This window comes from Callorhinchus milii, unplaced genomic scaffold, assembly GCF_018977255.1.
Source record: "Callorhinchus milii isolate IMCB2004 unplaced genomic scaffold, IMCB_Cmil_1.0 Scaffold1, whole genome shotgun sequence".
Lineage (NCBI taxonomy): Eukaryota > Metazoa > Chordata > Chondrichthyes > Chimaeriformes > Callorhinchidae > Callorhinchus > Callorhinchus milii.
This window is the reverse complement of record NW_024704742.1, coordinates 41,751,950-41,764,367: the sequence shown is the minus strand read 5'-3', so window position 1 is coordinate 41,764,367 and position 12,418 is coordinate 41,751,950.

Below are 12,418 nucleotides of genomic sequence, written 5' to 3'. Positions count from 1 at the left end.
AGTTTGGTGCGGGAGAGGACATGGGGTGCAGTGTTTTGGATTATCTGCAGCCTGTGGAGGGAGGAGTTGGGAAGGCTGACAAGCAGGACATTTGCATAGTCGAGCCTAGAGGTGATGAAGGCATCAACAAGCGTTTCAGCGGCCTGAGGGGTGAGGTAGTGGCGGAGTCGGGTGATGTTACCGAGGTGAGGGAAGGCAAAACGGATCATGGCTTGGATGTAGGGAAGAAAAGATAGCTGAGGGTCGAACAAGACACCTAGGTTCCCGACTGGCTTGGTGAGTTGTAGTGAGCAAACATGGAGGTTGATAATATTAATAATAATAATAATCCTTGCATTTGATATAGCGCTTTTCACGTCGAGAGGACGTCCCAAAACGCTTCACAGAACACACTGTAAAGTGAATTGACTGTATATTTGCGGGCGAACGCGGCAGCCAATTGCGCACAGCAATGTCCCACAAACCGTCGTAGATTGAAAATGACCAATTTATTATTGTTTTTTGGGGGGGTTTTTTGGAGAGATTATTATTAGGCTCTGTGTGGAGTAAGGAAACTTGCCCAAGGTTTCGCCCTGCCTAGAATTGAACTCAGGTCTCTCGCTTGCAAAGCGAGTGCTCTAACCACTGAGCTACAGGACTCCACTAATGCCAGAGTCTGAGGTGCTGAGGCGCTGGCGTGAGCCAATCAGGAGGGCCTCAGTCTTGTTCACATTCAACTGTAGGAAATTTGCCCTCATCCAGGACTTGATGTCCGACAGGCAGTCTGAGTTGGAGTTGAGGGTGGAGGCAGAAAGATAGAGTTTGGTTTCATCCGCATACATATGGAAGTTGACCCCATGTCTGTGGATGATGTCACCAAGGGGGAACATGTAGATATTAAAGAGGAGAGGTCCAAGGACAGAGCCCTGGGGGACGCCAGATGTGACAGTGCGGGGGCTGGAGGAGAAACCGTCAGAGGCAAGAAAGTGGAGATGGTGAGAGAGATAGGATTGCAAGGGCAGGTCCGTGAAGATTAAGTAAAGAGGAGAGGCAGTGTCTGAGGATGGAGTGGACGACAGTGTCGAAGGAGACAGAGAGGTCGAGGAGGACAAGGAGGCAGAGGGAGCCATGATCACAGATGTTCAGAATGTCATTAGTGACTTTGAACACGGCTGTTTCTGTGCTGTGGACAGCGTGGAAGAAGGATTGGAGGGGGTCAAAGAGGTAATGGCGAGAGAGAAAGCAGCGGAGCTGGGACTCGATGACTCATTCCAGGACCTTGGAGAGAAATGGGAGGTTAAAGTTGGGGTGGTAGCTGGAGAGGAGGATGGGTCCAGGGAAGGATTTTTCAGGATGGGAGTGATGACGGCTGTTTTTAGGGAGGTGGGAACTGAACCAATGGACAAGGAGAGGTTGATGATGTCAGACAGGAGAGGGGCCAGAAGGTGGAGCTGGGAGATGAGGAGAGAGGTGGGGATGGGATCGAGGGAGTAAGTCATGGGTTTGAGTTTGCGAACAATAGTGGTGAGGGTGGAGGAAGAGGTAGGGTCGAAGGAGTATAGAATGTTGTGAGTATAAAATGTATAAAAGGAGTATAAAATGTGTGAGTGTACCCAATTATGTGGAAGAAATTCCACCTGTGCTAGATTCATCATATTCTCTTCAGCATTCCAGGTTGTCCAGAATTTGGCAAGTGCTTGAAATTAATCCTAATTATTATGCTGACTTTATACTATTAAAATAATAATAATTCTTGTTTTGATATAATGCCTTTCAGTTCGGGATGCTGTCTCAAAGCACTTATTGGATATCATTCTAATAATAATAATTCTAATGCAGTGAATGTGTATTTTGTAGGCAAATTGATTGGTCAATTTTATCTAAGGGCTTGTTGGCCAAGACATTGGGAGAAACTCCCTTCTCTTTTCAAAGAGTGAAAATGGTATCTTTAAAGCCAATTTGAACAGGGAGACACAACCTTAGATTACAATTTCATCTGTAGGATGGCATCTGCAACAATATATTGAAGTGTCAATCTAGACCAGGGGTGGGCAAAATGGGGCCCCCCGGTCATATCCGGCCCGCCAGACGATTCTATGCGGCCCGTCATTGTGTCTAGCAATAAAAAAAATTATAGTTTGTTCACTCGTAGAAAGTCACACAAATTTTGCATTTGAATCAGACCGGGAACATCAGCCAATCACACTGCTTAGTTGTGCGCACGCTCCCTTAAGTGTTGAATCAGGCTGACGTCAGAAATGTACAGATTTGCAAATTTTCAAACGCGCGCGTGGCAACCACGGCAATACTTTTCACTTAATTCGAAATGAGTTTATCAAAGAAGCGGAAAGTGGAAGCTGAAGGCCGAATATTCAACAAAGAATGGACTTCTAAATTTTTTTACCAGTGGGTGGAAAATAAAACAAATAAAAGAAATAAAATTAAAATAAAGTAAATTAAAAAATAAAAAAAAGAAATAAAAATAAAAACAGTGTGCAGTTACAAAATAAAGTAAGCAATTTTGTATGTTTTTCACTGGTACTCGATGAAAGTTGTGATGTCAAAGACACAGCCCAGTTGATAATTTTTATTCGAGGTATCACCAAACATTTTGAGCTCACAGAAGAATTGGCATCAATGCGTCAATGAAAGATAAGACAACTGGAGAAGACTTTTTGGAGGCAGTAAATAAGTATATCTTAAAGTTAGGAGTGGAATGGACAAAATTGATGAATGTGACCACCGATGGAAGCCCAAATCTGACAGGCAAAAATGTTGGGTTACTGAAAAGAATTCAAGATCAAATCAAAAAAACAAATCCAGAACAGAATATTGTTTTTCTACACTGCTTTATCCACCAAGAGGTCCTCTAGAGTGTTCTAAAACTAAGCAATGTTGTGGACACAGTTACGAAAGTGGTCAACTACATTCGAGCAAGAGGATTAAACCACAGGCAATTTGTAACTTTGCTTGAGGAATTGGAATCCGAGCACATGGATGTCCTGTATCACAGAATGTAAGATGGCTTAGTTTGGGAAAGGTCTTGAAAAGAGTGTGGGAACTGAGAACAGAGGTTGATTTATTTTTGGACATGAAACAAAAAGATTCGGATTTCCCACAGCTGAATGATGCGAATTGGCTCTCTGATTTTGCATTTGCCATTGATATCATGGGCCGCATGAATGAACTGAATTCAAAACTGTGGCGAAAGGGGGCCTTTGTGCATGATTTGTATTGCAGTGTCAAGTTATTTATGATGAAATTATTTATTTTATCGCATCAGATAGGAAACAGGCTGTTCCCCTACTTTCCAACTTTGCAGCAGATTACTGTTTGCGATCAAAGCCTTAAAAAGTATATTTTGTCACTACTTGACTTACATGCCGAATTTTCTCGTCGATTCCAGGACTTCAATTTGATCGAAAATGACCTGTCTTTGGTCTCTTCACCTTTCTCATTTGATGTTGACAAAGCCCCATTTGACCTCCAACTCGAGCTTATTGACCTGCAACGTGATCCATTGCTTATGGAGCAATTCAAATCAGTGCCGCTTCCCAGTTTTTACGCCTCTCTTAATGAATATACCTTTCCAAAAATAAAGGCTCATGCCTGGAGGATGCTTGTGGTTTGGATCAACATACATATGCGAGGAGACATTTTCTGTGATGAAATTCATTAAATCAAAACATAGATCTGAGATGGCTGATGACCACCTTGCAGCAGTACTCCGCATTACAACAATGGAAACGATGCCTGACTTCAATTGTCTGGTTAACGCACATCAGCGTTTTCATTCTTCCCATTGAGTGAGCTTCTTACATTCTGATCAAAATGTGAATTAATGAATAAATATCGAATAAATGTCTGCACAATGAGTTGTTTTTATTTAACCTAATTTTAATGAATGTCAATTATATAGACTTTATTTTATGCATGTACAAGTGTAAAACTTGATTTTGAGCTATTATTAAGCATTTGCATCAATATTAAGTGTGTGGCCTGCGAAACTTACCAAAACTCATGAAGTGGCCTGACAGCCAAAATAATAATAACAATAATAATAATAATAATCCTTGCATCTGATATAGCGCTTTTCACGTCGGGAGGACATCCCAAAGCGCTTCACAGAACACACTGTAAAGTGAATTGACTGTATATATTTGTGGGCGAACGCGGCAGCCAATTGCGCACAGCAATGTCCCACAAACAGTCGTAGATTGAAAATGACCAATTTATTATTGTTTTTGGTTTTGGAGGGATTATTATTAGGCGTGTGGAGTAAGGAAACTTGCCCAAGGTTTCGCCCTGATCTGCCTGGAATTGAACTCAGGTCTCTCGCTTGCAAAGCGAGTGCTCTAACCACTGAGCTACAGGACTCCACAAAATAATTGCCCACCCCTGGTCGAGACTGTGAATTCAAAGATTTTGAACTTGAACTCACAACCTTATGACTCAGAGGGCAGAGTGCTACCAACTGAGTCAGGCTGACTTTTCAGATTTTTTTTTAATATCAAGAACAACAACTTGTACTTATATAGCGCCCTCCACACAGGGTAACATTTTAGAGTGCTTGTTAACATCCACAAACAATGTGTTATTCCAGTATTCTCAGTCAATATCCATACAAATACTTTCTAATATCCGTAAAACAACATTCTCAATGTTCCAAGGTCTGTATACAAGATTCCTAATCTCCATCCCAATACATAGATATCCATCCCAACAGTTCCTGATACCGAGATCCTCAAACTGCTAAGCATTCCAACCTCATAGTTATCCTCATCTGAATTATGCTACTAATTTTTAACCAGCACAACTTTGCAGTTAAACTATCATTAACCAAGTAATCTCATTCTTTTCTGTTGTATCTGATATCTTAACACAGCACAAAATCCCCATTCTATCCCTGATATCCTTACGCAAGCACAACATTCCCATTGTATCCCTGATATTGAAGTACAAAATTCCCTTTATATCCTTCATATTTCTTATCCAAGATTAAGTTTTCCATTATATCCCAGATATCCTTATCCATAGTGTAATGGGAATCTTTGATTTCCTGTTTCACACAGACTCAAGCAGAGAGAGACCTAGAAATGTACATTGACATGCTGCAGAGAAGGGCAGATAGGAGTGGCAAGGTAGAAATCAACGATGAGAATCTCATAGAATTCATCTTATTTCTACTTTTGCAAAGAAAGATTAAAAGGGGACATAATCCATTTTGGTGGAAAAAAGGTTGAATATGAGAATTAATAGGCAAAGACCTTCCAGTCATCTCCACCACAACCATTCCATGGTCCACGCACAACAATCTCCCCCTTTCATCACAAATGGAGTCCTGTAGCATAGTGGTTAGAGCACTCACCTCACAAGTGAGAGGGCTTGGGTTTAATTCCCAGTAGGGTGAAACGTTGGGCAAGTTTCCTTACTCCACAAGCCTCTGTTTAAGTAGCAGTAAAAAGGAACCCAGTTGTTAGTCGATTGCCGGATCGCTTTCCAGGTGTAATAATCCCTTCCAAAAAAAAAATAATAAAAATAAAAAAAATAATGGTCATTCAATCCACAACTGTTTGTGAGACACTGTTGTGCCCAAATGGCTGCTGCATTTCGTCCACAAAATATACAGTCAATTCACTTTACAGTGTATTCTGTGAAATGCTTTGAGATGTTTTGAAGACGTAATAAGGAGCTATATCAAATTATTATTATAAGAATAACATAAAATATATAGAAACATATAATATAGTGATTCTAAAATATATCTTCATGGAATAAAATGAAAACACCATGTAATTATAATTACTACTTTGATGAGTTCCTAGTATTTATCTCACGCCTGAAGATCAGGTTTAAGATTACATGCTCCACTTGAAACAAATTATTTTTAAGGGCAGAATCTGGACACCAGTCACCCCTGCTGAAGACAAATGATTATAGCTCAGAGGTCAAGGAGTGTGTTATGTGGGAGAATGCTGAATAGAATAAATCTGCTCGCTTCACCTGAGCTTTTAATGATCATTAAATAGAAGTGATGAAAATAATGGTTTATAGCACAAGATCATGGGGTTACAATGCATTCACAGCAGTGGCTCACTCATGTACTGTGAAAAACAAACAGCACCAGTTAGTCATATTCAGCTACCAACTGAGTTACGTGAGTCCATGCCTCACAAGTATGATTCTGGTCATCCTTGCAAAAGTTGGAATGAGCCTCCAAAACCCTTCAGTGAGCATGTATTGATGTTGTCTTTGACTCACTGGGCAGGCTTGCACCCTGGGTAAGTGGGGATTTTTCTTGTAGAAGTTTGCATGTTTTCGTAACCGAGCTGGGAGAAGGTCCAGGTTCTTCAAACCTAAATTGATGAGCATGTATTATTTGCCAGTTTTGGTCCCAATCATATGCCAAACATTAAATATTTATTTGTAACATTTTGTTGGTTAAGTTAATCATGGACAAGATGGAAACTATCCTTCTTGGCTCCTGCCAGTGTCTCCTTGCTTATGGCTGTGACTTCTTCAATCTTCCTGGCCTCTCTCTCCTACTCACCATGCCAGTACACACTTAAATATTTAGTCTGACCCTCAGCTCACCTTCCGTCTTCAAATCCGTTGTCATGACATCGCAGCTTACAGAAGAATAACGGTTGCTAGCAAGGTACCAGAGAGTACTGCTGCCCATGGAACTATGTTAATCATTTCCCATTATTTTGCAATATTTTATATGAATACACTAAGCCAGACCATTGGAATCTAAGTCATCATTTATGTAATAAATAGCTAGCTAATTTGTGGTCAGCCAGGTATCATGACAAATGTGGAAATCCATCACAAATCCAGATGGAGATTTCCATGCATCCCATCTACATGTGGAAATTCCAGTGAATTGGAACGGAATGTGCATCCTTACCCCGAAGGGACACATCCTGCTTACCTAATTCTGTAGTAGAATATTATGTGCAGATTGGCAAGAGCTAAAGCTTGGAGACAGCAGAGTGTGTGTTGGGGGTACTGTTGGAGTCAAACCAGTTAAAACCTCAGAGCTTTCCATTGAAAACATCAGGCAAGCTTCACACTCCTTGGCCAGCTAGGATCATCCTGCCTGTAAGGTCTTGGCTGGCAGGGTTAACAAGAGCTGAGTGGGGAGAATCCCTATCCTTGGTGACTTGTCTGCCCCTCAAATCTTGCCAATGAGCTAGGCTGCCTGGTCTCTAATCAATAGTACCCTGGAGTCCTGTGGACCAGATGGCTCAGGAACCAATTTCTGAGACTGCCACAGAGGGTTGACTCTATTCCAACATTCCACATCATATAGAAGTCAGCTCAGCCCTACATGAACCCCTCTTATCTCTCCTCTCCCCTTTGTGCAAAACAATAAACTCAGATTTAATCTGCTGATTTTTTTTCCTGCTAAACAACCACTGGAGGTAACAATTGAACCAAATTTGGAAACTGATACCTGTTACACCTGGAGTCACCTGAACTACATGTAATTGTGACCATTGTGGCACCCTGTCAGCCTTGGCAAGTCCATACACCACATGAAGGACAAATACCAGATATTATGAACAGAATCTGAATCTTACAGACAATGGGCCCTATGGTTCCATGTAAATTCTTTGTCCTGTGTATTGAGTTACCAGAAAACAAGAATCCACCACGTACTAGCCACAAGAATTATGAAAGAAGGATTTAGTGTGTGTTTTGTCTGGCAAAGAATCAAGGAATAAATAGGAAGTAATGAGAAGGTCCAGGTCTATGTTATCTACCTAGACGTACTCTTGAATTCAACTTCCTCTGTACGCAGTCTGAGCAAACAGTGATGAATAGCAAAGATTACAAAGAATGTACAGCACAGGCACAGGCCACTCGGCCCAACCTGTCCATGCCGTTGTTTATACTCCACATGAGTCTTCATCCACTCTTTACTCTCTCCTATAGCCATCTACTCTTCTCTTCCCTCATGTGAAGGTCTAGATTTCTCTTGAATATAGCTAAACTATCTGATTCAACCACTGCTTCAGGCAGTTCCCCAATCTCACTATGCATGAAGTAGCTCCTTCTAAATTTTCTTTACATCCCCTATGCTTATATTAAGTACTCTGAGACCCCGTCCAGTGTGAAGGGCGCTATATTAATGCAAGTTGTTGTTATTGTGTTTACAGGCTTCCCAGTGCAAACAACCTATTAATGTTAACCTGATTGAAGCTTTTTATAATTTTAAACACTTCAAATTTGTACCCCCTTAAACGTCTCTTCTCTAACGAAAAAAGGCCTGACCTATCCAATCATTCCTGGTAGGAGTATTGCTGCTATATCCTTTTTTTTAGTGTGGTTGCAGGTGGAGATAAAAGTAGTATATTCCTGTGGATCACTGGATAGCACAGGAAGTGGTTTAATAAGGCAATGAATGAAAATGAGATAAAGAATCTGTAATGGTGCAAAGCAGCAGGAGAGAATTAGAAAGCTTTGCAACTCTGTGAACTGCTGTTTTGCTCAAACTATTTGAATCCCTGGTTATTAATGCAGAAGCCATGTATAAAAATGTTCTTCTCTGATGTACTCATTGAAATGAGAGAAATAAAGCACTTCAAAACCTCAGTGTGAGCTCCATAGTATGTACAGAAAATGATTAGTGTCTTGCATTACATCATGTAGAAATCTGGCCACAGAATACAGAGTCTTTGTTTTCCAGCCTTGTTCCAGAATTATAATGCTCATGAATAATGCAGACATAGACAGCCAAAGGGGGCTATTCTGCTCTATTCTCTGTGTAGTGAATCTTTCAGAAATTGCACAAAGATTCATTAAATATAATGATGAATATAGTTCTGCCCCATTGTAGCACAGCCCCACTGTTTACTTAAAAAATCGCCATGTGTTTATGCTCAAGTAATGATTCTTCATATTTTGTGTAATAATTGTAAATTAGAGTACAACACAGTATTTTCCTCTTCCAAAAACATTTCCAAAGGAAATTGTCCATAACAATTGATCCTCAGAAAATATGATTGACATAGCAAAATTTCTAGCCACTTTGATGTATCTGAAGATAAAGTCTTTGGTTACATCAAATGTGAACTCACCAGACAATAGTTTGCAAAATCTATTGAGTTGACTTTACACCGCCTCCACTTCATCTCCACAAAAGGTTTCTCCTCTAGCCCCTGGACTGTCTCGTACGGTGTTCCTCAGGGCTCTGTCCTTGGGCCCCTCCTCTTCAATATCTATATGCTTCCTCATGATGACATAATCCGCAGACATGGGGTCAACTTCCACATATATGCGAATGACACCCAACTGTACCTCTCTGCCTCCACCTTAACTCCAGGACCACTGCTGTCCTGACAGAATGTCTGTCAGGCATCAAGTCCTGGATGAGAGCTAACTTTCTTCAGTTGATCGTCAACAATATGGAGGCCCTCCTGATTGGCTCCTATCAGCGCCTCCACACCTCTGGCGCTGACAGCATCACCATCCATGGTTGCACACTCCCCCTTACTAAGCCAGTCCAGAACCTTCGTGTCTTGTTTGACCCTCAACTATCCTTTCTACCCCACATCCATGCCATGACGGCACAGATGTGGGGTAGAAAGTTTGAAGAGCCCTGTAGCTCAGTGATTGGAGCACTCACTCACAAGTGAGATCTGGGTTTGATTCCTGGCAGGGCAAACCTTGGGCAAGTTTGCTTACTCCACACACCTGATAATAATCCCTCAAGAGAAAAAAATGATAAAATTGGCCACTTCAATCTATGACTGTTTGTGGGACACTGCTGTGTGCAATTGTCTGCTGCGTTTCTCTCACAATTCACTTTACAGTATATGTTGTGAAGCGCTTTGAAACATCAGAGCGCTATATCAAATGCAAGGATTAGTATTATTATATTAATATGACCCGCTTTGCCTTCCCCCACCTCTGCAACATCGCCCGACTCCGCCATTGTCTCACACCGCAGGCTGCCGAAACCTTCATACATGCATTCATAACATCAAGGCTTGGCTATGCAAACTCCCTGCTTGTCGGCCACCCCAGCTCCTCCCTCCATAGGCTGCAGATCATCCAGAACTCTGCAGCCCATGTCCAATCCTGCACCAAGCTTCGCAACCCTTTCATCCCCATCCTCGCCCGACTCCACTGGCTTCCTAGAGGATACAGTTCCAGATCCTGATCTTCACCTTCAAAGCCCTCTATGGCCTTGCTTACCCTACCTCTGCTACCTCCTAACTCCCTACCATCCTGCCCACTCCCTCCGTTCAGTGGGCTCCAGCCAGCTTCACATTCCCCCACCTCACTTGCCCCACTATTGGCTGGCGGGCCTTCTGCCACTCTGCCTGCATCCTCTCGAACTCCATCCTGCAGTTCCTCCATCTCGTCCCCTCCCTTGCCTCCTTCAAAACCCATTTCAATACCCTTCTCTTAACTGTGCTTTCAATCACCCTGCTTCCCCACCTGCCCTCCACCCTCCCCAATCCTGACCGAAGCACTGACTGTCCAGCACCTTGGGACATTCTCCTGATGTGAAAGGCGCTATACAAATGTAATTTTGTGTTGTTGTTTATCTGACAAACAATATAAGGTTTCTTGAAAACAACAAGCAAACAAATCATTTCATTTAATAATAATAATAATAATCTACAAGGATCAGTTTATTTCCTAATATCATAACTGTGACGGGTGAAGCAATAAATCTTTGGATCTTTGAAGATTTGGTTTCTCTTTGATGATGCTGTTGACATTTAGAAGTTCAGATGTGAAGCAATATTTTCATGTGGTATTTGACTGTCTGTGCCAGCAAGTGAGTGTGGGCCACAAGTATGGTAATATGAGCCAGTGACTAACATCTGCCATAAAAAGTTGGATGTAAATAATATGTTGACTAACACATTTCCTGTGATGAAAAGATATGACCTCTAAGAGTTTATTAATCACATCGTAAAGAGTCTCAACTCTCTTAATATGTTTTTTTCACGATCTTAAGATTAAAGGCTAAATTCTTTTAAATTTTTACTGCATCAGTTTCCTCCCTTCCAACCCTGAGGGAACTCTGACTAAATTTGGTACATCTATCATAAGTCAACTGAAATGAGTTGATTTACCAGTGTTGGTCTGTCTTAAGAAACCCTCTCACCCTTGTGTCAGATTTGGAATTCAACCTCCTCATTTGGACTTGAAATTCAGTCTAGTGCTCCAAGACATTACCACACACGAAGGTTGCTACATAAGTGCAAGTTGTTATTGTTATTATATCAGTATCTCAATATCTATATGCTCCCGCTTGCCGACATCATCCACAGACAAGGGGTCAACTTCACCCTTGACGCCAGGACCACATCAAGTCCTGGATGAGAGCTAACTTTCTTCAGGTGAACGTCAGCAAGATCAACACTCTCCTGATAACGCATTCATAACATCGAGGCTCAACTATGCAAACTCCCTGGTGGTCAGCCTCCCCAACTCCTCCCTCCATTTGCTGCAGATCATCCAGAACTCTGCAGCCTGTGTCCTCTTCCGCACCAGGGTCCGTGATCCTGTCACCCAATCCACCCCTGACCCCACTGGCTTCCCATCACACAGAGGATACAGTTCAAGATCCTGGTCCTAATCTTCAAAGCCCTCCATGGCCTTGTTCCCCCATACCTCTGCGAATTCCTAATCCCCTACCAACGTGCCCACTTCCTCCGTTCAGCAGGCTCCGACCTGCTTCATGGTACCCAACTTGCCTCCCTCATCATTTGCGGGTGAGCCTTCAGCAATGCTGCCCTCACCCTCTGGAACTCTATACCGCAGTCCATGCACCTCGTCCCCTCCCTTGCCTCCTTCAAAACCCTCCTCTTTGACCATGTCTTCGATCACCCTCACCCTCATTCCCCCCACTGCCCTCCATCCTCCCCGATCCTGACCCCCAGCTGGGGTCTGAAACACTGATTGTCCAGAGCCTTGGGATGTCCTCCAGATGTGAAAGGGGCTATACAAATGTAATTTTATTGTTGTTGCTGTTGTCTAAGCTGACATTTAGTGCAGTGCTGATGGAATAGAAGACTAATGTCTGCCTGTTTAGGTGGATGTTAAAGAACCCATGATGACAAAAGAGAAATGAGAAGAGGACTTTTCTTCTCTTTCCAACATCTATGACCATCAACACCTCTGATCTCATCATCTACTGTCCTCCACCTCATGTTTTCCTTTGTCTTTCTTTCCCCACCCTCTTCTCTGTTTGTCTTTATAAACTGCTTCCCTTCCAACATCTTGTGGTATTTTTATATGCCAAAGCAGATATGGTTCACAGAAGCCATTTATTCTCTAATGTAACTCAGATGGATGATATGACAATTTTCGAAGTTCCATTATCTAGCTCAGTACATGTACATCAGCACCCATGCACCTGCCAATTGTATGTGTAATGTAAATGGAGTGAAAATTAAACTGAAATGTACAA